Genomic DNA, 26,832 nt, shown 5'->3' with positions numbered 1-26,832 from the left:
ATTTAAATTGTATCGCTGTTTTTTTCGTGTAACGTATGCATTGAATAATATTTGCACATCAACGTATTAAATACATAAATTGAAATAAAAAATAACGCTTAGTTAAAAAAAAAAAAATTATAATAGTGCATACGACAAATGGGCAAGTAATGGCAACTAGCCATATTCCAATAAACAAAACTGCCGTCCCTTTGAAATAGCCCATATGTTATAAGTAAAAATCATTATTTTTCGTGAATAATTCGTAATCAGCACCCAGTGACGCGTACGATACTGCACTGGTAAACCAAACGCAGCTAATCTCGATCAACTTACTTCCTGTTGCATTAAGGTAAGGTGATCTTACGCTTCAGGTGCCAGTCCAGGGACAATGAGATATTACAGTGTAAACCGATTTAGAAATCAATATTTATGTACATTTCCGGGAATCAAAACCGGGACCAGATGCATGTTAAGGAAACGAACTAACCAGTGCACTACGAGACGGACTTATCTCAACTGGATGTCCTTATTCGGAATTTTTATCTAAGAACATTCGTTCGGAGTTTTGGTTTTATTTCACAGAGAACTTTATTCTTCATCCTAATTCAGTCGCATTCTTACCCAATAAATTGTATGTGACGTCAGTAAAAAAACCATTATCAATAAATTAACGCAATTGCCCTTGTTCAAAGATTTTTGGATAAAAATAAAACATTTAAATTACGACCTGTCATTGGCTGGTTTAAGTGGCCACATTACATACTGTGTAACATTTGCCATTCTGCCCATATTTATCCATCCACATTTCCTCAACTCTTCCATCTGTTAACTTTTGTGAAGTAAATGGGCAGAATGTTGAATTAAAATATTTGAGTTTGTCTAAATGTTCCTTGACAAAAGACTGGATTTCACCCCCTCAGGGGACATTAAGATTAACAAATTACAACAGGGATGGAGAATACCTTAAATAAGGGAAAATACTAAAATCAACAAATAGAAGAATTGAAGTAATATGGATGGTCAAACATAGGCAAAATGGTGAATGTTACACAGTGTGTAAAGTGGCCACTGAAACCAGCCAATGACAGGTCATAAGCCCTGTAAATGCCTAGACTTCCAAATTCCCTTCTCCATAATGTTTTCTATATCTGTTGCAATAAATTTGAATATGAATAACTCCCTCTGCAAATGAAAATTAAGCCAGTCCACAAGCATTTGGACATACTCAAACATTGTTGATTTAAATTACGAGTTACGAGAGCAAAGCCATTTTTTTTTATTCTTCGTACCTCATGTACATGGCTCTCCGGGTCTCATTTCATCGGCCTTAAGGGCCTCGGTTGATTAGGTTGTCGGATATTTTTTGTTGTTCGGAGCAATCGAAATGCAATAAAAAAATAATCTGTCACGCAAAATAATGCTGCCTTTTAGTACCATACAAAATAAACAGATACGATAATCCGTTTGTCTATGGCGACGTAGCATCGTTATTCTGCTTTAATATTTATTCTTTTTTTTACTCAGAATTTTCCTGAGGGTGTAAGATGATTTTTCTGGATGAAAAGTACCACCTGTCAGCTCTTTGGCTATCCTATGCAAAAAATCACTTCGATCAGTCGTTCCTTTGAAACGTGAAACGCAAACAAACAGACAAATACTTTTTCGCACTTGAAATATTAGTTTAGATGTAAAATAAAGAAAACACAATACACTTTTATAAAACTGCAAATAAATAATTAGCGTCTTCAGTTTTTATTTGTACTATATATAATGATTTATTCAAAAATATTTGTCTTAAGGCCATTTTTAGCTAAGACGATTTGAGGTAGAGCTGATTAATTCATGGGTCTGCGATATCAAAACTACGGAATCAAAACACGGTTTGTTGTTAACAAATATATTAAAAAGATTTGAAATTAAATGACTTTTTGCATAGCAATGCATAATAATTTGCGTGTTGTGTGAAAAATTTTAAAAATAAATTTCTTAATTACTCAAATTATTTTTTAAATTTTGGGTGTTGAATTTTAGATGCTCTGTGTCTTTGATTTTATATCATTGCAAGAGACTGCTGTGAGACATTACATAAATCCATTAATCATTTATGAAAAATAAAAAATTGTGCTGCGCCTTGTTCACATGGTGGTAATTTTTATTTTTAAATAGTATGCATGCTTGCACTTTCCATTATTCTTCGCAGTCTCAATCCTGGGGATTGGTTTGCAGCAAAGTCCTGCATCTCGTCCTCCATTGGTCTCTATTTTCTGCAGCCCTCTTCAGCTCGACATATGAGGCGTATTTTAAATCTTCGCACACTTGCTCAAAATATTCCCGTCGGGGGCGCCCTCTATAATTTGTCCCCTCAGCCATTCCCTCTATAATGTCGTGCAGGAGACGCTCATGGCACATAATGTGGCCGATCCATCGGGTTCGCCTCTTTGAGATGGTTTTGATTATGTGCCTATCTTCTTTGATTCTGTTGAGAACCTCGTCATTAGTGATGTGGTCTCTCCAGCAAATTCCTAATATTTTTCTGTAGCACCACATCTCGAAGGCCTCTAGTCTTTTTTATCTCTTTCGGTAAGGCACCATGTCTCACAGCCGTAAATCAATATGCTCCATACATATGTCTTGGCAAGTTGCTTGCGGAGTTTTAGATTGATATTATTTGACTCAACAATTTTCGATTTTTTGTTAAACGCAAGCCTTGCTTGGTGTATGCGGCAGTCGACTTCTCTTTTTGTTCTCTCATCCCAGGTGATCCTGCTTCCAAGGTACACAAACTCTTTCGCGTTTTTCAGAGTTGCTCCTGACATTACTATATTCATTCGTTGCTCATTACGGGCCGCAGTCATTACTTTGGTTTTGCTCCTGTTTATTTTCATATTATATTGGTTACTTTCCATTATGTCAACTCAACACGTTTTCGAAGAAGGAGAGACGTTTTTTTTAAAATTGAAGGTAAGCATTTACAAGGTATCGAATGGGCTAATATACTTTACCGTATTTTTCGGACCATAAGATGCATTTTAAAAATTCAACCAAAAATTAGGGTTCGTCTTATGGTCTGATGCGTCTAATCGTCCGCACCGCAAAGTAGATTCAAATTTAGATAGATTTAATAAAAAAGTTGGACAAATGTTACTTTTTCTTTACTATGGCCAGACAAAGTTGCATAAATAAATTTTACCAAAGCCCGCCTACATATATTTTGAGGAAAAAACTAATTTTATTTAACTTTTTTTATGCAACTGCCGTTGGCGCTTAAACCTTAGCTTTATTTGGACAATTGTCCTTATCAAATAAAAGTAAATTAAATTGGCAGAATCCTTTCATTATCTTTTGATGTTATCACTTTCTCCTGGCCCACTTTATGTAGAATGACCTACATAATAAGACATTAAGCCGTCAATCCCGCTATAAGCCCTTACGTAAGCGAAAGCTTCTTCATAATTGCCACGAAAAAGTAATTGCATGTAACTTTAAAAAATTACACCTTTAAATCATTATGGTGCAATAATCGAAAGCAGATGAAGAAAAAATGATCAGCTAAATTTGACAAACGATTAAACAGGAATTTAAAAAAAATTGAGATAACATAAAAATCAAAGCGTTGAACACTTTTATTCTAACTTTTTTTTAAATCAATCTTGTTTTTATTTTTTATTCATATTTACGTATCCTGCTTAGAGAGGAATTTGGGACTGTGTGTATACTGACAACGGGACCCTGGAAGTGTGTTTTCTACACGATGACTAGTCTCAAGTAAATATCCAAAATGGTACATAGTAAATATACACTTTAAACATATTAATAAATCAAATAAAAAAAAATTAAAATAATCTCACAGTAAATTGACATATTTGCAACATTTATTTATTATTGTTGCTTTTTTATTTTTATTTATAGACCTATTCAGTCTATTCAACAATGGCATACACATTTCCTTATATTACGTACAGGTACAATTGAAATAAAATACAACTAAATAAAATTAAAGCTAGGACAAAAAAATAAATAATAATAACTTCCTCAAGACAAGATCCGGTCTTCCTTAGTGATTGTTTAAATCTAGAAAGACTTACACCCCAAAATTCCAGATCTTATCTCGAGTTTGTGCTGTACTGATCAAGGATCAGCACTTTATTATTTCGCAACTGGCTGATCGAACATCGAATGTCACTTGTTCCAGTAACGATGGTATATCAATTAAGCGATTTAGTAAATTAAACATTAATATGGAGTCAATGTTGTTTAATTTCATTTAAATGTTTTAATAGATTTTTCGAGAAGCCGCAATTTTTAATTTAAAAAAAAAGATTAAAAACGTATCTGACCAACGTTGATGCGCACCGGATGAGTGACTATGGAAGCAGCAGTTTACTAAAAAAAATATTGGGATATGTTTTTCAGTTGATGAGAAACGTTTCTCCGAAGTTTCGCGGTCTGGCCTTAAGCAAGTGTACATGTAAATAATATTTAATCTTTCGTGTGACGTTTTCATAATTTTCAAAGTACGTAGTATAAATAATTGGCCGTCAATTATTTAAAATTAAGGTGGATATATTTTTTTTACTTCTCAACGGTCAGAATAAGTAATTGACTTTAAATTTAAATTCGCAAAAGTAAAATTGAGTTTTAAAATATTATTGAGAGAGCAAATAATTTAAAATACACAGGAACCTCTTTTCACACTGGTTATACGTTCCACACAGTACCGTGTAAAAAAGTATACTGACTAAAAAAAGAAGAAGGATAAATAGGTTAGGTTTTCATGTAAAAAAATCAATTTGGGATTTCAAAAAAATGAAATAGCTTTATATTTAATTTACATTTTTTAATAAAAAAATACTTTGTAACAAATATTATTTACTATGGCTGTCATAATATCGTCGGGATCGTAGAACAACGACGGATGTGCAAAAAATTCGGCACTGACTTTCTTTTATATTTTATCTTGAAAGGGTTAAATAAAGGCTTTATTTTAGAGGTTTTATTTTTGTTATATAAGTCTAATTTAAGTATCAAATAATACAATTTTGTACTTGTTGTGAAGTTGAAGAAAATCACATGCATCGTCGTTCTACGATATATTATACAGCAAGTACTTAAAAAATGCGATGTAGGGCATTCCAATAACAAATAGTCTTATTACATTTGCTATCTATATCATTCCCTTTCCACACCTAATGGTGCATAAGGTACTGTATTGATACACCAACTACAGCATATGTAAGATAACGTCGTTCGGCATGCAACACCGCGAATTCGACATTTTTTTCAAAAGTGACTTTTTGATACCATTCGATTCGTTATCTTTTTCTTCACAAATGTGCATACCCAGAATGTCAAATATTTGTATAAATCGTCATTTTTAAGGGCAAAATGTAACACCGCGTATGTTGTCTGCACTGCAACACCGCGAATGTGTCATGGCGGCCATAGTATATTCACAGATTATATAGTACAAGAGTGTATTTTTGACAGCACATCGAACGTACGCCTCGCTGCTTAAGGTGAGTAGTTTTTTCATTGTAAATTGTTTTTAGGTCTCCAACTTAACAGTAATTAAAAATTAATAGTAATTATGATGATATGGACTATGCTTAAATCATTTTAACGAGCTTATGCGAGCATTTTAAAGAAGTTGTGTCGATATAACTTTGTTGATATTTTGACGGTTGCACATTCGCGGAATTACTTGTATAACACGCGTGGATACGCGGTATTGAAATATATAAATATAAGATTTATATTAACATATTACAACAGAGATGAAGAAAATTTAAGAGAAGGTAATATAGAAGTCTAGGCATCTACAGGGCTTATGACCTGTCAATGGCTGGTTTATGTGGCCACTTTACACACTGTGTAACATTCACCATTCTGCCTATATTCGAACATCTATATTCCTTCAATTCTTTCATTGAAGAAGTCCTATGTTCGAGGGGCCATCGAAAATTAAAAAACAAAATATCGACACCTTCAAGAGTTGAAAAAGTTTTTGCCTGCTGATTGTCAGCCATTTCATAATCAAATACTGCGCTTAATTTTGATGTAATAATATGTTGTATTATCTTTTATTATTTGTGTAAGTATAAAAATTATAATTTGGAGTAGTACTTACATAAATAATATTTATGGAAGTAGTATTATGAGCACAATGTGACATTATAAAATATAAATACAATTTCAAAGCTTACTGTTTTTATTATATTTAAATCCTTGGAATCAATCATAGCTTTGAACGAAAAATAATTTATTTCTTTTTTTTTTAATAAATATAATTTAATGTAGTACCGTACTTATATAAATATTTATTATTTATAAGTATAATTATCGTGTAGTATTATGTACACAATGTGAAATTCTGTGACATTATGAAATAAAAATATTTTTCGAAACTTACTATTTTTATTATATTAAATAATAAATTAAATAAATAAATAAATTATCCTTAAATCTTTGAAACCAATCACAATTTAAAAGGAAAAATAATTTGTTTCTTTATGGTTGACCTAGTATTATTTACATGCAAAAAATGTGCAAATCCGCGAATGTACAAATATTTGGCTTAAAACAAATGACATAACCGCGAATGTGAACGTAACAATTACAATACCCGAATAAAAATTATTTCTGAATTAAAAACCAATAAAATAAATCCACAGGTATTTAAAAAGCAAAAAAAAAAAAAAATTTCATTCATTACTTATGTAATTAACAACTTTATTCGCTCTCCTGAACATTTTGTTTCATGTCGCTTACGCGGTGTTGCGTGCCGAACGACGATAAGATGATCAGTCTTACGCTTCAGTTACCAGTCCAAGGACTATGAAATATTCGATTGTAAAAATACTCCCTTTTAAATAAATATTGAATATCAGCCATGTCGGTAATCGAACCTAAAACCTCTTGCATGGTAAGCCAACGCGCTGACCACTAAACCACGAGGCCTATATTGCTATTACACATTGTACTTTACGAATTATTTATTTATGTCTCTCTGAATTAATTAGACGATACGCTATAACTTCCTGGGGATTATCAAGTGAAACTAATATTAATTTTATTCAAACTTTGCAAAATTCTATGATCAAATTGCTACTACATAAAGATGTATACCGCCAGAGACGCAGAGACACAATATTTCAATATCATTGATGTATAAATCTGTAAGTAAATTATCTGTTAGGGCTCTACTTTGGTACAAATTAATTTGTCAGCATGCGTTGCACTCCGAGTATAAACACAAGTTGGTACATGATTTCAACACCACGTTTACTAGTATGGAAGGGCTTAGCTGGTCCTAAATATTGCAATAAATATGGCAAAAGGACACTGCAATACAGTATACCTAAAATATTTAACATGTTACCAAACAATATTAAAAATACTGAGTTAAATGCAGGTGTGAGACGTTTGCTCAAATTATGGTTAATAGAAAAAAGTTTTTTGTCTTAGTGATAGTTTTTAATTTTTGATAATGTATGTAACATTTAATATTTTTAAAGTAAAATTATTATTAATGTAGGTTGAGTGTGAATAATCGAAGCAATTTTTAAGAACTTGCTGACGAGTTGTATGCATGCAACTCAGCAGGACTTTAATTTAAGACTATTTTGTAAATATTTTTGAAAAATAAATGAAAAAAAAAAAAAAAGTGCTATTTCGAAACCGTTTTAAAAAAGCGTATAAAAAGTTCTAGTGTATTATGTATCGCGCGTGTGGGTCGTACTTGAATTTATTGTGTGAAGATAATTTTATTGTAATCGAACTATAAAATTCAGTGCAGAAATTAAAAATTTTCCACTTGGGTGAAAGCAGGTAAGTAGCCTGCTGGAAACGCTGCAGAATTGCACTATTGCAGAATAATGCATAACTGGTTGGAATTGAGGAGAAAGTATTGTTAAATAACTTTAATCATAACTTGGTGCAAGAATCCCAACTTGTTATTGCATTTAATAAATTTGATGTTTTTTTCTATTGCCGCTGAGTAGTATTTTAAGAGAAATAAGTATTAGGCGAATAAATCAATGAAATTGTAATTCACGATATAAATAACCGTGCAATAATGTCAATGCAACACAGAGCTAGGCCGCGATTATGAACGGCTATCTTTATCGGTATATACTGAGACGGTTCAAATTAATATCAATATTTATGTACGAAAGTGTGTACGAAATATTCGTGTAAAAAATAGTTTTTTTTGATTTTTTTAAAAATAATATAATTATACATTTTTACATTTAAAAAAAAATATTATAAAAAATTATTTTTACTAAAGCCACTTTCTGTAGCCTGTTGGTGGAGATTATATTTTTACTAACTTATATAATATTATTTACATTTATAAAAACAATGAATAACATATATAAATTAACAGCCGGAAAGATCAGAATATACACGTACTCGTATATACAAATTAAAATAATTAAATTTATATTTAAATTAAATTAAAATATTTACACATAAGGTACTATTCATATAAAAACATTTGATTGAGTAGCCACTCTCTTATTTTGCTCTTGTTGCAATGTGAGTTAAATTTAAGTTCTTTCGGCAATAAATAAAAAATGTTAGGTACTAAATACTTGAGAGTTCTATTACCATACTTATTACATACTTTTGGTACTACCGAACCATCATTATACGTGAAGCGTGTATTATGTTTATGTTTGAGAGGAAACTTGAATGTATTACTATTAAATTGTTCCAAAATTATTCAAAGCCACAGTTATCCTCGAACAGGCAGAGTTTTGATTGTTTTGTACAGGAGATCAATATTACTTCTTTGTTCGTAAATCTCTGCTGGTACAATTCTCCTCACTATAGAGTACTGTAGACCCTGGATCAAATTCAAAGTATCTTCATCGGTAACCGGTAATTGAATATGTTTATAAATAAATTGTAAACGTATTATATTTTTTATCCAAAAAACTTAACTTCACTTTGTTGAATTTTAACTTCCCACCAGAATACGTACTCAGGTGCACTTATGCACAAACACGTAGCAATGAGCTCAACGAAGAATAAAAATAAACATTCACCTTGAATGAAATATTACGAAATAGTCAAAATTACAACTGCTATTTTATTTGGTTTATTTTTTTATTTGTTTATTTTTCCAAACACATTATTTACATAGAAGTATAATTATAAAAATACACTGTGGAAAAATACATCTTAAAATTAAGCTATAACATGAATTGGAAAAAATGCCCACAAAGACTACAGAGTCTGAGCGAGGGCCATTCCTTTTTGAATTATTAAAAAGTTTGTATCACATAAATATATTATATGGTATGACATGACCATGAAAAGAAAAAGAAAAAGAAAAGAAAAGAAAAGAAAAGAAAAGAAAAGAAAAGAAAAGAAAAGAAAAGAAAAGAAAAGAAAAGAAAAGAAAAGAAAAGAAAAGAAAAGAAAAGAAAAGAAAAGAAAAGAAAAGAAAAGAAAAGAAAAGAAAAGAAAAGAAAAGAAAAGAAAAGAAAAGAAAAGAAAAGAAAAGAAAAGAAAAGAAAAGAAAAGAAAAATGGAAGAAAAAACAAATTACCATATGCTGAAATTACGAAAATATGATTTATTTGCGGTATGCATTTATACTTTTTTATTTTTTATTAAAGACTGTGTCTATCTGCTCCTTCCATGCAAATCCAAAACCTCAAAGCGACTTTACACTGTACCGGTGATTTAACGTTTTGTAGTTCCCTGGTTAGAAGATTGAAGGATCTTGGACCAACATGTAAGAAGTGCCTCGGTGCGAACTTAGTTCTGCATCCTGGAACTGACAGTACACTTTCAAATCTATTGCTAATACGAGTAAAATTATTACTAAACAATTCCCTATTCAAGTTAACATATTTCAGGCACTGAAATTAGAACTACCATAATTTTTTTGGAAGAAATTGATTTAATTAATTAATTTTAGAATTTAAAAAAAAGGTAAAATAATATGCCTTCACTAGGTAACCCATGCCGAGCACACATGCGTTGACATAAACTTGGCTATGAATTTAGCTCTATTAATATACGAGTATTTTGCTGTTCAATACATATTTTTAAAGGCGGTTTTTACTAACCCGCCTGTTCCTGTGATGTAACTGGCGTTGCAAATTGCATTTAACTAATTAATATCTTGGCAATTTCTATAAGTATAACCATGATTTTTTGAAATCTTCAAGTATGCCTTCACACATAAGACATAAAATATATCACTTGTTCAGGTTTACTAGATACTTTTGAAAGAAATATTTTGTATATAACTCGCAACAAATATACGATAAAACATTCATTTGAGAGAAAAGAGTGTAATCTAATTATATCACTAAGCAAGAAACACGTATAATTTTACTAAGATAAAAAGAGACAGTAATTATAGGGTAATCATTTCCTAACCTCGGGTTACCTAATAGTAGAATAATTTATTGGGTCACTTAGTTACATTGTGTTTGAGTCCAACTATTTATTTTTGTTTTATTTATACAATTGTATCCTATTCGTATTGGTTAATTTTGTATAGCGTATCATTTCGCAGTTTACAAATACCTATTAGGTAAAAGCTCGCTGAGGGCGTTTAAGACATGTAAATAAATTAAATATAAACGTTTATTTGCACATTTTTGTGCCTTTCACTTTATCCAATTTGCATCCAGGGCCTTAATTATGAACGCTATCTTCATCTGAACATATCGATAAGGTATACTTATCTTCTGTACTAACTGTATCTACCTCGGTATGTTCTACTTACTTGTCATCTCGACATCATATGATCGAATAGAACCCATGAATGACTAAAATTTTAGTTCACGTTCTTTACTTCAATACAATTTTAAATGGACCCCTTTTATATTTTATATAGGCTTCTGTGACAAAAAGTGCCAACTTCAAAGCGATGAAAAACTCCGATAAATCTCAATTCAAGCAAATATTCATATTTAAATTTGTTGCAACAGAGAGGGAAAACAATTAAACTAGCCAATGACAGGTCATAAGCCCTGTAAATTCCTAGACTCCCATATTCCCTTTTTAAAAATGTCAGAAAATTCAGTCAGTCTGCAAGCATTTGGACATAATCAAACCATTGTTGATTTAACTACCTGGTAAAAGAAGAAGTATACAAAATTGGAAAATTGTTTTCGGGCGTTGCCTAGAAGGTAAATTGGTTCAGCCGAATGAATCTCACCCACATGATAAAGGCTTCAACTCTTTCACTGCACAAAAGTCAACAGATGGAAGAGTTGAGGAAATGTGGATGTTCAAACAGGCAGACTGGTGAATATTACACAGTGTGTAAAGTGGCCACTTAAACTAGTCAATGACAGGTGATCAGCCCTGTAAATGCCTAGACTCCCATATTCCCTTCTCAAAAATGTTTTCCCTCTCTGTCGCAACAAATTTGAATGTGGAAGAAGCTAGAATAGTATGTCAGGATATACGTATATGGCAGTCCATCTTCTCTGTCTACCCCTACCGAGAAAATTGCGTGATGGTAGTAACAGTAGTAGTAGTGGTATGAATAATTATAATAACAATAAAATATATTATATCTGGAACTTTTGTATAACAGTGATATTTTTCTTTCTTATGGGAAAAAACGTTTTTTTTAAGCATGCTACAAGTAATTTGCCGTCAGGTTTTCAAATTTTTAATGTTTTCTTTAAATTCTGATTAGGAGAATATGCGGCGAAAGACAATTTTGATGAATAGGACAGAACATTGTCTTTCTGTCACTCTTTCGCAATTGCCTTCCCGATAATGTGCGAAAAAGACAAATGAACGTCTCGTTTCGTTATCCCGTTTTCCGCACCTCAAAACTGAAGAGAATTTGTTGGTTTTTTTACAAAGAGTCTGAGAATTAAATTTCCTATCTTGATATCTTTTGGGTTTAAAAAAAATTACATATTTATATACCATACGTCCAAAGACAGCAAATAAAACTAGGTGCTTTTAAGGGTTTTTGGGTGGTTGTAGTTCTCTTAGTAACAATTAATCACGAGGCGAACTAATGTAATACAACACAAATATATGTGTTTTTATTACAGACAGTCTACATTGAGTCATGCAAAAATAATATTTTATAAAATAATCGACGTATTTTAATTATGCGTGCCACAATGACGCGACGTCCGCGTTTTGTTTAATTAATTTTATTTGCATATTCAGTTCGCTCGTTCAAATGCTCAGGGTATTTGCTACCATGCAAAAGGTTCCGCGTTCGATTCTCGACGTCGTTGACATGAAATTATTATTTTAAAAGGTGTTTTAACACTAGAATATTTCATTTTCCCTGGACTGGCACCTTAAATTTTTTTTTGTACAAACAAAAAATAAACATTCACGTAACAAAAATCATCATGATTCGCGGCGGTTTGTGTACCGATGCAGTGCCTTATCCACCATTAGGTGTGAAAAGAAAATGACATTTTTTTAAGATTTCCATTCCCCTACAGATATTTAAATTACAACAAATATTTTTAATAAAAACGTCTGGACTCCGATTACAATGCAAAGGAAACAGAGTTCTAGAGTTTTTATTAAAGATAATCTTTAATTATCTTTAAAGTGAAAATCAATTTTTCCCTTTTAAAATGTGTATATCTGTATGAAAATTAAAGTATCTTAGTTAGTTACCTGTAATTAAACATGTTTCAAAACATATTTTATATAAAAATATTTTTTTTCGATTTTATTTTACAGACAGATACCTTTAACAGTTTATAAAGTTAAAACGTTTTAGTTTAACGGAATTGATTAAATTTTATAGTACTCGTATATCCGTATTAACCTACAATTGATTGATTTTGGCTAGTTTGGTATTCTTGCACAAATTAATATCTAACTGTATAGATGCTCATGATATCCTTGGTCAAATAAACCTTAATGTGCCTCGCCGTAACTTGCGTAACAATCCTGTCTTTGCTGTGGGAAATTATAAAACTAACATCGGATTCTTTTCCCCTCTGCCAAGGATCCTAAAAACAGTGAACGAAATCTCATTAAACGGTACTGTCGATGTGTTCCTACAGCAAGGGCAAGCATTCAAGAAGCAAGCGGTGTTATCACTCCTGACTCGTGCTGACACACTTGCTATGTCCGCCTAGATTATACCAGTTTTATACCTTTTGTTAATTATACATTTTGTAAATTTAAATAGATTTTAAGACTGTTTAGATGAAATACTACTCATAAATGCCAATCTGTAAGGGCTTACTTATCCCTATTGATTGGCTTTAAAAATAAAAACATTAAAAAAAAAAGACATATATTTACATTTTTGTACAGAAAATAACATTATCTTTAAAGACAATAAAATATAAATCTGTTAACTTCTATTGTCCATTAAAAAAAAAATGTTTCTGTATGAAATTGTATATATCTGTATGTTTTTTTATTTGTAACATGTTCAATTACAGGTTACCGAGAAAGATACTTATTTTTCGTACAAACGCACACATTTTCATACTAAAATTCTGTTTTACTAAATTAACTATTTATTTGTCAGCCTCGTGGTATAATGGTCAGCGCATTTGCCTACCATGCGAGAGGTCTCGGGTTCTATTCCCGACATGGTTAATGTGAAATATTATTTAAAATGGTGTGTTTACACTAGAATATTTTATAGTACTGACTGGTACCTGAAGCGAAATACTGATCACACCTTACCTTCATGTAACAAAAATTATTAAGATACGCTGCGATTGCTGTACCAATGCAGTGCCCTACGTACCATTAGGTGTGGAAAGAGAATGATGATGATGATGAACTATTTAAAATAACTCTGGGCCCTGGGCCATAGTTCATAGCCATAGTTCATGAGATTATTTTTGTTTTCTACTTAAGTACCTTAAATTATATAACTATATAAGGACATTCAATCCATCTAATCTTCACATTCGTTTGAAAATGCCCTAACAAGGCGAAACAATTGTCGCGAAAATTTTGTTTTTATATTTGTAAAAATAAAATAAAGTATAAATTAGTTTTATTGTAAAAAAATATATTTTTATTCTTCATCATATCCTAGGTTAGTATATATTTACGTGGCCCAGTTTTCGTATCTTATACATACAAAACTAAATATTTGATTTTAGGATAACTATGGTACATACAAAGTTACAGTGAATTCAATGGACATTATCCATAAGAACAGTTAGTAAGTACTCACAATATAAAATTTCTATTAAGAAATGGATAGTGGAGGTGGGTTGCACACGGATCTATGAGTGAATCAAGCCAAATAGGTCAAATGTGTGTACTGTTTGTGAAATTTGGTCTATATAAACAAGTTATGTTTTTTATGACTTTTTTAGTTTATATTGCTTATTATGTTAAAAATAGTTAGGTTAGGTTAGGTTAGATTAATAAGGTTTTTTATTATTATTATTATTGTGTTAACTTTGTTAAATAACTAATTTAAGGCATGTTTCACTTTTTGTAAAATGTTTCCCTCGGCACGGGACACCCCAGGTGAGGGAACATTATTCTGTATAAAAAAAGAATACAAACATTGCAAAAGTATAAATAAATGTTATTCTGAAAACAAACGTCATCAAAAATAACATTAAAAATAACAAAAATGTAATATTTTGTTTATGCACGAAATGCCGTATATATCGATGAACTGTTACATGAAGGTGAGGAAATCAGTCTCACGCTTCAGGTACCAGTGCAGGAGCAGAGAAATAATGTTTTTGTATTTAGTAAGTATCCACTTTGCCAGGAATCGAACCGGGGATCTTGAGCATTGTAGGGAAACACCGACAGCTACGCAACGAGGTTGACCATCTCCACTTGATTTCTCTTTTCAGGACTTTTACACGAGAGTTGCAGTCAGCTTTGATTTGAAAAACACTATTATAGCGTTCCGATTCTATTTTACAGACATAAATGCTTTCTTCATCTACCCGGACAAAGACATTAACCGATTTAAAATTAATCTTGTTTAACTAACTAATAACATATTATTTATAGTATATTAAAAATGAAGAGAAATAAACATTATTTTTTATTTATTTAATTTTACAATACGCCCAAGGGGCATTTACAAAAATATACAGTTAAGTATAAACATAGTGCGTAAAAATTTAAAATATAAACAATGCTTTTTTGTATACATTTAGAAACAATAAGAAGCATACTGCCATGCAAAATAAAAAGTGAAACTTTACATAGTAAAAAAGAAAAGAATTATTTTAGATGCATATAATAAAAGTAATTGAATATCCTTAGTTAATTTTTATTACATTTTTTCGAAACTACTTTAGTTTTTATTAACTACTATTTTTCTAGTATATATTATATCTGCACAATGTTTCATGGTAAGAAGGATCCGTGAATTGCAGAAAAAAAAAAAAAGTTCAATGTGACGGATGGTGGTCCCGTGGGTAGTGCCCTGAACTCCGGATCAGAAGGTTCATGTTTCGACTTCCACTCAAACCCGACTCGTTACCCATTTTCTAACACGGTACACGGAAAGAAAATACCCCAAAATTAAAACATTTGTATGTACCCAATGAACTAAAAACTATTCAACCAAATATATCAGTGAATAAATTCAAAGCAAATTTAAAGAATTTTTTTGAACCTTAGTAAAAACAATTTTCTATTTAAATTAGTATTACTGTATTATTATTTTCCGTTATTCATTTTATTTATATATATATATTTTTTTTCTCTTGCATATTCGACATTATAAAACTTCAAATTGTTAAATAAATAAAATAGTGTATTTCACTCTCCAAGAACCTTTTTTGGAAAATAACAGCTTAAAAGAAAAAAAAATATTATTAAAAGTAGATTGAATAGTATGAAAAACATGTATCAATTATGTTATTATATTAATCAATAAAAAATATAAACATTCATAATAACGCAAATATGTATTTTAGTTTTGAGTAAATCTAAATATTTGTTGACAGTCTACAAACATTTGGACATACTCAAACCATTGTTGATTTAACTAATTAGAATAAGAATTGGCATAAATATTGAAAAGTATTTTCAGGCGTTGCCTGGTAGGTGAAATAATTAAACCAGATAAATTTCTCGCACATCGAAAAAAGGTTTTAGCTCTTTTACTTCATAAAAATCAATAAATGAAAGAGTTGACGAAACGTGTATGTTTAAACGTAGGCAAAATGGTGAATGTTAAACAATGTGTAAAGTGGCCACTTGGACGATCTTTAAATGAAAAAAAATATCTACTAAATACTTTATAATGACTGTTGAAAGATAAAAAATAAATGTATTTATTATTCAATGGTTTAAAATAAACCTGTACTAAAAAAATGTGTCCCATCGAAAAGTTTTTAAACTTAGTGAGTAATTAATTAAAATATCTTACTAAAAATAACGAGTAAACTCTGTTCTGCAGCACTGAAACTGAAAAAAAATCATTCGATAACATGTTATAAGCCGTGTAAATTTCTAGACTTACATATCCCGTCTCAAAAACGTTTGCCCCCTCTATTGTAATATCATTAAAAAAATAAAAATCTCGAGACTAATAAATACGCACAAAACCAAGTTTACTTTACCTAACAATCCAGAAATAATAATCACCACAAAAATATAATTTTATGAAAATTCGACCAAACAAACACTACAAGCGTAGGTCGTGGGTCAAGATCACGTAAATAACTTAGACTTTAAATTTAAAACGAAAATTGGCTTGTATTGCATAATAGATGTGTACTTATTTACATTCCTAGGCATGATTTTGTTACCTTAATTTTCATCCTTGGCAACTTTTAAGAAACACCTTAAACATTATTAGATTTTAACGTATAACAACAGAGATAAAGAACATTTTAGAGAAGCTAATATAGAACATTCACCATTCTGCTCATATTTGAACATCTATATTCCTTCAATTCTTTCATCTGTTGATGTTTGTGAAGTTAAAGAGCTGAAACCTTTATTTATGCGGGTGAGATTCATCTAATTGAATTATTTCACCTACATACTAGGCAAGGCCTGAAAATGTTATTTTTTCAATTTCTATACTTCTTCATGGACCAGGTGGGTTTATCAACAATATTTCTCCCCTCCCCCTATTTCTCCCCCCCCAGGGAGTTGAATCCAGTTTTTGTCTACAAAAATTTGGACCAACTCAAAATATTGTTGATTATTAGATATCCTTAGAAGCCTAACTTCCCTTAATTGTTTTAAGTTTTTTTTTAATTTCTTTTCTTTCTGGATTCCTCCAAACTTATTATTTGATCCCACACTTCTAACCATGTAATGTGTAGAATGTTTTTTTTTAATAACTGTATTTTTAAAAATATAAATTGAAAACATATGACACATAATTTTTTATGATATTTCCAAGGAGTTTTAGTCAAATAACTCATTTAGGGACATGCAGATAATAATATTTATTTAAAGACGTTATTATATTTGAAACATTATTTACAAAAGCAGTGTAGAAATTATGATACACTACAAATTAAAAGGCTGTGAAAAAGTTTTAAAAAAAACAAAATAAACATAATACAAGGTATGAAAATGAATTCAAAATGAAATAAACATAATACAGTCTATAAAACAAAAAGAAAAAAAAAACAAATGTTTAAAAATTTCATGTACGTATCAAGTTGAACGAGTATGAGAGTGCAAATGTTAAAAATTACAAGAATGAAAAAGTTTTTAAAATTAACAATTAATGCGATGCCACAAATTAATTAATCATTATTTATTATGATTACCATTAATTATTATTTTTACATAAATCGGGTCCTTTTTTCCAAATTTTTAAATGAGCAGTAAAAATAAAAATAAATCGTTAAAATTTTACGACATTCAAAAGAAAATTTTCTACTTAACAAGGTTTGTTTTTTAGCTTTTCCGATCCATCAATTTATTTATTTTATTGTAAGCCTTCAAAATGGAATGTCAAGTGGACGAATCTGAGCATTTTCGACACCTCGTTCTGTTCGCATTAAATCGAAAAAGCTGCTTGCGATATTTGCACAGTGCAGAGCAGGTGAAGGTGCTGTGAATTATTGGCTAATTTGTCGTAAAGTAATTGAATAATTATTGGCTAATTTTTCGTAAAGTAATTAAGAAATTATTGATTAACTTATTGTAAAATAATTAAGATGTATCAGTGTCTGATTCCTTGAATTCCTTGAAACCTATGTATTGAAAAGATCTAGTACCCAACTATACATGCAAGTTTTATTTGCCAACTAAAAGACAACTGTAATATGATTTTTTTTTCTTTTTAAAGCAAAATTTGACCTTTTGTTTAACTGTCTGTATTTTTGGTTGGCTAGAAGAGATTTTTTTCAGCAATTAGCCCGCCAAAGTGGATATACTATAGTTAAGTATAATAAGTATTTTTTTATTGCATGTATACACATATTTTTTATTATAAGTTTAAGTGTGTTTTTTTTTTTACTGCGTATTTTACTGGGTTTTAAAATATGTTTTTTACTACGTCTTTTACTGGTTAAACAGGGGATGTTAAAGAGCTCGCTCCTTACTAAATAGCCCGATGCTTTACGGATCTGGACATGCAAGGGGAGATTGAGCAAAATGAGAGTTCGTGCCATCCACTCAGTAGCCAGGCTCTTTATTGACCTGTAGCTCAATCACTAATAACTATCGATGTGCTTGAAAACATAATAAGCATTTGAGCGATCACAATGAACAATAATGAACATGCTTCAGTTATCGCAGTATAAATCAACGCGTGTGTAATCTCTAAGTCAACGCTCTGTCGGTTTGTTTTTTTGTTTTCCTCGTTCAAAATATAGTTCATTGGCGAAAAATCTGTATTTACTATAAAAAATAATACAATATATTGCATTTTCAAAAAAGTAAGGAGTATCTAATACAAAAAAGTGAAATTTAAATTACAATTACTATGGCGACTGCTTTTCTTGACATTTGGGTTGCCAACCGCCGGCTAAATGCAATAAATAGCATGGTAAATAATAAATAAAAAAAGCAGTTTTGGAATATTTTCCATATTCACACCGGTGAAATTCAAATATATGATGGTGCATCAGAATTATACGTTCCGAAATGTAAATATTTTGTCATTTAAAATAAGGTGTTCACGGATGTTCCATTGTGATCGCGAATACGATAAACAACAATGGTGAGAAATTGTTATCACGTCGCTTATTAGCACGTCGATAGTCATTTGTGATTAAGCTATTGGGCTTGGAGGGCGAGAACTATTCACGGAGATCCGTCTCAAGAGATATTCACAGGCCGCAGTGACGTCAGGAGCTTGCCTCTAAGAATATGAATACGAATAAGAATGTTTTTTGCTACATTTTTTTTCTTCTGCGTATTGATTACTGTTTTTATTTTATTTTCTTAGAACGGGGGGAATAACCCTAGTTAGACAGTAAAAAGTGCATAAATATGATATTATGATAAATAAATAAATAACATGCCATCGAATTGATGTGAGCATAATTACATGTTATTAATAAATTTATAAATAAATATAAATTATAAAATAAACTACCAGACAAAACTAAACAAAAGACTCAGACAAACTTTTCAAAAGATGTAAAAAATATTATTTTGAACAACAGAGTATGAATGAAAAATGTTTAGATGATTTTTTTGTATAATGAATGTAATAATCCGTAAGGGTTTATAAATGAGGAGCAAACATTCAAAAAGTGATTTGTCACATTTTTTTCAAAAATGTACTGGCAACACCAATTTAAACTCTTGCTAAAATACTTCATTTTTGCTTAATTGGTTTCGTGCAAAACATTCTTTGCCCCCTATAGTTTCATTAGTAAAAACTGAGATTTCAAACAAACTGTGTTTTCTCCAAAAGTCTGTTTCGTTCATAAAATGTTTTGTCCATGCAACGAATCAGAGCATTGCAAATGTCAGTTTGTTTGTGTGACAAATCACTTTTTGAACGCACGTTTTATTTGTGTCACTTGACAGGATAACCTAAAACGTAGTAGCCGAAATCACCAATTCAAGACGCATTTTATGCACGTCAATTTAATTTTTATAGCTTGTGTGTAACTGATCTTGAATGTGCAAAGCCAATATTTTATACTTGGACTGAGGAACAAGCCGGCAAAGGCAGTCTTGAAATATCTTCTGCTCTGCTAAACTTCTTGCAAAATACTGATTTTCAGGAAAAATCACTTTTACGCTTTTTCAGCGATGGCTGTGTTGCACAAAATAAAAATAACATAGTTTTGAGAACTGCTATGTATTTCCTATATACACATGAAACTTGCATACAAGAAATACAATTTCATTTTCCTGTCCGGGGTCACAGTTACCTTCCCGCAGATCGAGTTTTTGGCCGCGTTGAAAAGATACTGAGAGGAAAACAATTTATCTTGACAAAAGATGATTATTATGATGTTTATTCTCAAATTGGAAATGTAAAGAAATGTGGCACTGACTGGGTAATAAGGGATACAAAAGAGTTGCAAAAATATTGGAATGATTTGACTATGATAAGCGAGATGAAGCGGATTTGTATAAAATTGACTACAAGAGGCAGGCAACGCTTTGTCAAGGTGAACGGCTTGGAAAACTTTGTATTTGAATCAGAGGAAGAGTTCCAGTCTTTAACATAAAGGAATATTAACAACAGACGACTACAACGGATAAGATTGAATGATGTACCATTAGAACATGGCATCACAAACGAGAAGAAAGCTGATGTTAACAAGCTTCTGTGTGCTATGTTTGGTGATAGATGGCAAGATTTAAATGACCACCGGTTTGAATGGTACAAGCATATAGTGTTTTCAACGCCAACTGCCACTGAAACACAGGAAGTAGAAGAGACTTGTGACTGTTTAGAGGAAGAAGTTGCAGTTAGGATTTAAGGCTAGAAAATAAATTCTTTTCATTCTTATAATTTTTAATACAATTAATAAAAAAATATTAATGATACTGTATGGTTTTCATTCAAACTAAGTTTTGTCCAGGGCCTGCACATTCAAAAAGAGTTTTGTCCACGAATTTCATGCAAAACATGTTTTGTCCAAACAAGTATTTTAAAATTTATGTATTTAAAAGGTGTGTGTCAGGTATATTAGTATTTAACTGTATTCCCTATGCATTTCTAAAGAAATAAATCTCTCTAGAATACCTATAAGAAATAATAGGCAGGTGTAATACGTTTTTTCCATTTACCCAACAATCCGAGCCGGTGGACAAATCACTATTTGAATGTTTGCTCCTCAAATACATTTTCAAATAAAAAAATAAATAAATTATCTTGTCATTAGATTTCTTACTACAATGATTGCATTAAAAGTACTGGAAAGCAAATATTAAACTATTTTAGCAAATAAATTATCATATTCGCAACCGTTTTTTATACATTTGGCATACGTTTAAATAATTTGAAATTAATTAGTGAGAGAAACGTATGCTGAAGACCTGACTAATAGTTTAATTTTTATATTAATATTTCAAGTTAGGTATTTTTTTTTTAAATATGTGCCTATGGTGTAGTGGTCAGCGCTTTTGTTTCTCATGCAAGAGGTCACGGTTTCGATTTCCGATACGGTTGACATGAAATATTTATTTAAAATGGTCTTACACACGAATATTTTGCAGTCCCTGAACTGGCACCTAAAGCGTAAGACTGATCATCTTACCTTAACGTGACAAGAGATCAAGATACGCTACGATTTGTGTACCAATTCAGTGCCCTTTGCGCCACTTGGTGCGGAAAGCGAATGATGATAATGCTTTAAAAAAAAAAACTAAAATATTTTTTAAATGATTTATTGTACTCAGTATCCAGGCGGATGAACTCTGGACGAGTGTTTTCGTCTAGATGGGAGCTCTCAGGTAAAAGTCCTGATTATGGAAATCAAGTGGAGATAAGTCTACCTCGTCGTGTAGTGGTTTGCGCGTTCGCCTACCATCATTTACGTCCTGGGTTCGATTCCTGGCAGGGTGGACGTGAAATATTTATTTTAAATACTTTTTTCAGATTCGATATTTCATTGTTCAGGGATGTGCACCTGAAGCGTAAGACTGATCCTCTAACCTTCCTGAAAGAAATGATCGAGATACGCTGCATTTGATTTACCATGCAGTGCCCAGTGTAACATCGGGGGCGGATGAAGGTTTGATGATGATGATAATATTATATTAGGCGTTATCACAAGTTGTGTTGGTTATTTTGTTTAATTGGTGAGAACAGGGACACAATAACAAAAAATACCACAAATCAGCCACTGATATATCTTCATTATCTTTAAATAGGTTAATTAATAACTAATAAAAATTATTAATAATTAATCAATAAGTTAATCAATAATTATACTTCCACACTTTGTACATGGATTAATAATATGGTCGCAATGTAGTAAACAGATGCAAGAATCAATACAAAGAACAATGAATAAAGCACCTAAAATAACATTTAATTTTAATAAATATACTATAACAACAGATTTATATAGAATTACAAAAATACTCAATCTGGAGGAATTGATCTACACAGAAAAAAAAATGATTTAAGATGAAAAAGAATAAAATAAAGACAAATATTAAATTAAATTTTAACTACAACACACATAAAATAAATACAAGAGCATCAAATAATTTAATTTGCGAACAACCTAGGACCAACAGAAAAAGAAACAGTTTTTTGTAAATAGCAATCAATTTTTACAATTCACTTTCTAATGATCTAAAAAATATACAAAACATATACGTACTTAAAAAACACCTAAATAAAACAGTTCTTACAGCCCGTGTGACGAGTGATATGTGATGTTATTTTATGGAATTTTTTGAAAACTATTGTGTTATTATATACGTGATGTATGATGATGATCTGTGATGTAATTCACCACTGTAATTAGGCCTCCTGGCCTGTTGTGGTGCAAAAAAAATGTAAAATAAAAAATATATGTAAATCCCCTCTTACCAGCACTTTTGCTGATTGGGAATATTTCGTACAAATTAAATCTGTAATATAATGTAATATGTAAAGTTTAAAAACCTTGCATTTTGTCACAAATAAATAAATAAAAAAATCTTAATTACTTTACGACAAATTAGCCAAGAATTCTTTAATTACTTTACGACAAATTAGCCAATAATTCTTTAATTACTTTACGGCAAATTAGCCAATAATTCACAGCATCTTCACCTGCTCTGCACTGTGCAAATATCGTAAGCAACTTTTTCGATTTAACGCGAACAGAACGAAGTGTCTAAAATGCTTTCGTTCGTCCACTTGACATTCCATTTTGAAGGCTTACAATAAAACGAAATAATTAATTGATTGGAAAAGCAAACACAAACTGTTGAGTAGATTTTTTTTATTTTTGGTGCTCATTTTTAAATTTGGAAAAAAATTGGACCCGATTTATATGAATATACATAATAATTAATGGTAATTATAATAAATATTGATTATTTAATTTATGGCATATTAATGTATAGGTATCAAACATGTTTATAATATTTTAATACGCGCAGTACCCACTGACGAAATAATAATAAAAGCAGTTCTGTAGGACATATATATGTACATCGAATTATTATAATTTAAATCGGGTTGTGGTCCCGTGGCTAGTGTTTCGCACTCACGGCTTAAAGGTCCGTGGTTCGAATCCCACTCTACCCCAACTTGATTGTCATTTTCTAATAATGTGTTATTTTCAACTCGTTGAAAATGGCCCCTTAAAATTTGGGTAAATCATTAGAACGCAAATATTTCTTAAAAATATATATATATATTAAATATAATAATAATAATAAATATAAAAAACGTATATATATATTAAGTAATTGCAATTTTTTTAAATGAAAAATAAACAAATTTCAAATAAAATTAACATACCAACTTTCTTCAATGTTTTACAAACATTTAAAACTGTTTAGCAGTCGCACTTATAAAATATTAGATTCACTCAATCAACACTATATTATTCTTCAATTCATAATTTTTATGTTAATTTTTATCGGCACTGGGTTGAAGTTTTTTTATAGTAAAAAAACTAATTCGGAAAAAAAAAAAATAATGGCAGGCAGATTTACCACTTGATTAAATTTAAATGTAATTGGTGCCGGTAATTAAAAAAGAAAATATTCGAAATTGGTGAAATGTGGGATTCAAATAGTGATAGGCGATCCAACTTCCAACATAGTGGATGTACGGCCTGTCAGTACGGAGTTATATACTACAGTCCACCCTACAGTACAAATAAAATTATTAGCATTATGTATTAATAATGAAATATGATTAGCATTAACGGATGCTAATAAAAGTTTCTAAATTGAATGAAGCGCTATACATGAATATAAGTTAGCCTCGTTTGCGCATTTGCTTACCACGCTAGAGATCTCGGGTTCGATTCCCGACTGGTTGAAATGAAATATTTATAAAATGGGTGTTTATTTTACTTTGTTTCATTGGAAAGCCATCAGACATTTATAAAATTAAAGAATACAATTAAATTATAAATACATATCATAAAATCCAATTAGAGGCTTCCACATAATACTGTTATTGTATATGTTATCACATAAAAATTATACATAACATAAAATAACTAATCATACAAAACTTATAATATTACTAAAAATGTAAATGTAATACAAATCATTAAAAATATTTTGAATATTGGTCACACAGTTGCACATTATAATATATAATACAACTATAGTTGACCATACAGTGTTCATTTATTATGTGCCTGCATACAGAACTGCACAAAACCTGCATAATATAGGCTGCGGATTCAAGACGCAACATCACAACTTGAATTATTTTTGGAAATTTTATTTTTAAAGGAAGTTAAAGATACGAGTATGTTATTAATATCAATTTACACTAAAATATTTCATAGTCTCTGGACTGGTACTTGAAGCGTAAGACTGATCATCTTACCTTTATGTGATAAAAATTTTAAAAGTACGCTGTGATTCATGTACCACTGCAGTGCCCCATTCACCATAAGGTGATGAAAAGGAATGATGATGATACAAATAAAACTTTAAAATTAACCTACAACTCGTTGTGTGAAATAGAGCCAGAATCCTGGACGAGTTTGTCTCGATGGCTACTCTCAAATAAAAATCTTGATAAAAGAAATCGCTTGAGGTCCCGAGTTCGAATCCCGGGAACGTTGACATGAAATATTTGTTTTTAAAAATGGTTTTCCACTGAAGCATTTCTTTGAGCCTGGACTGGCACCCGAAGCGTAAGACTGATCATCTTATCTGCATGTAACGAAAATGATGAAAAGCTGCGGTTGGTGTACCAATGCAGTGCCCTATGCACCATTAGGTGCGAAAAAGAGAATAATAATAAAGTTGTTAAGATACATTTAATTCAGATATAGTTAAATAAATTATTCAAAAAAATCTGTGTTATTTATTTTTAACTTTTCCGTAACAGATGATTGTGATACGCTGCGTTTAATTTAACACTGCAGTGCATCAGTGTTAAATTAAACAAATTATCCGGCACCATCGGGTCCGGATAATTTGAGCTACTGCATAACAAACAAACCATCACGCCGTTTTCTTGTGGGGGGTAGGCAGAGATGATAGAACGCCATATCTTTGAATATATACCTTGCTTCCTCTACATTTATACATATCATGCACGCACGCCGATAACTCCGTCTTTTGACATATCCATCTTCAAGTATTTGTTAAATTTGGTCATACCATGCTTTTTTCTGCATCCATCAATATTCACATCGTAGATGCTTTTAGCCATTCTTTCACCGTCCATTCGCTCTACATGTCCAAACCAACGCAGTTCTCCTTTATTTATTTTGTCGATAATGCTTGTTTCAGCCTTACATCATGCAGATAACGATTGGCAGATTACATATAAGTATGTTAGCAGAGAGAAGTATGTAGTAAGCAGTTTGTAGTATATAGAAAGCAGTTGGTAGTAAGCGGTTAGGTGTTATCAGATTTCTGGTAAACGTCCGTCTACTAATGACGATGGTGATGCAGCACTCAATTCGATTACAATTGTGACTAACAGCTTTTCCGGTGTCTGTAAAGTCCTATATGGGGCTAGCACAGTCCGCCTGTCACACTTCAGTAGGAAACTGCTTTGCTCATTATCTTCAGAGCCTCAGACTTTCCAGCCTTTCCAGTTAAAGTAAAGGAGATAACAGTGAGCAGTTAGTATTTAGAACTTTGGTTATGCAGAAGAATGTTTCGAACCTCATGGACTGATCGTGTCTCTAAAGAAGCGATTTTAAGCATTATGAACAGAAAGTGGGAGTAACCACTGTAAAAAGAAGAAAAGTCTCATACCTTGGTCACATAGACAGGCGCCGTGGCGCAGTTGGTTAGACGGCCAACTGTGAAACTGGCGTCACGGGTTCGATTCCCGCCAGTTGCATGAAAAAAATCCAAGAAATATTTTTTTCTCAATTGGTCTGGGTGTTGTAGTGTATTTTTTGTTACTTTCTTCCATATCCCCTCTATCCCACCTGCTGACAAGCCTCAAAATAGAGGCTTAGCGGGTTATTCCTTTAAAAAAAAAATATATATTCTGCAACAAAAAGTATGCCCTTCTCCAGCTTATTTTGCAAGGAAAGATAGAGGGCAGGCGCAGTATGGGACGGAAAAGAGCATCATGGCCCAGAAATCTCAGACAGTGGTTCGGTGTGCCGGGCCAAGGATCGAGATGAAAACAGAATGATGGTCGCCAACCTCCGGTAGATGCGGCAGAAAAAGAAGAAGAAGTTAGTATTTTGAAGTTAGCAATTAGAAATTAGTAAGAAGAAGTTAGTAATTAACAGTTAACAGTTGGCTGTTAGCATTCAGCAGTTTTCATACAGTAAATTGCAGTCAACAGATTGATCAGTGAGTCGTAAATAATTGAAATTCGAGAAAAAA

General features: G+C 31.3%; 1 protein-coding gene across 1 annotated transcript in view; it reads right to left on the bottom strand.

Moving 5' to 3' along the window:
• Positions 1 to 24,130, bottom strand: part of LOC148285472 (nose resistant to fluoxetine protein 6-like) — a 70,707-nt gene extending 46,577 nt beyond the window's left edge. The window contains exon 1 of the mRNA XM_088224281.1: positions 23,804 to 24,130. The gene's annotated coding sequence lies outside the window, so the exon portion shown is untranslated. The remainder of the gene's footprint in view (positions 1 to 23,803) is intronic.
• Positions 24,131 to 26,832: the final 2,702 nt, after the last annotated feature.

Source organism: Micrasema longulum, unplaced genomic scaffold, assembly GCF_059751315.1.
Source record: "Micrasema longulum isolate JH-2025_06_02 unplaced genomic scaffold, ASM5975131v1 h1tg000031l, whole genome shotgun sequence".
Lineage (NCBI taxonomy): Eukaryota > Metazoa > Arthropoda > Insecta > Trichoptera > Brachycentridae > Micrasema > Micrasema longulum.
The sequence above is the reverse complement of the archived record's forward strand: the minus strand, read 5'-3'. Positions and strand labels throughout refer to the sequence as shown.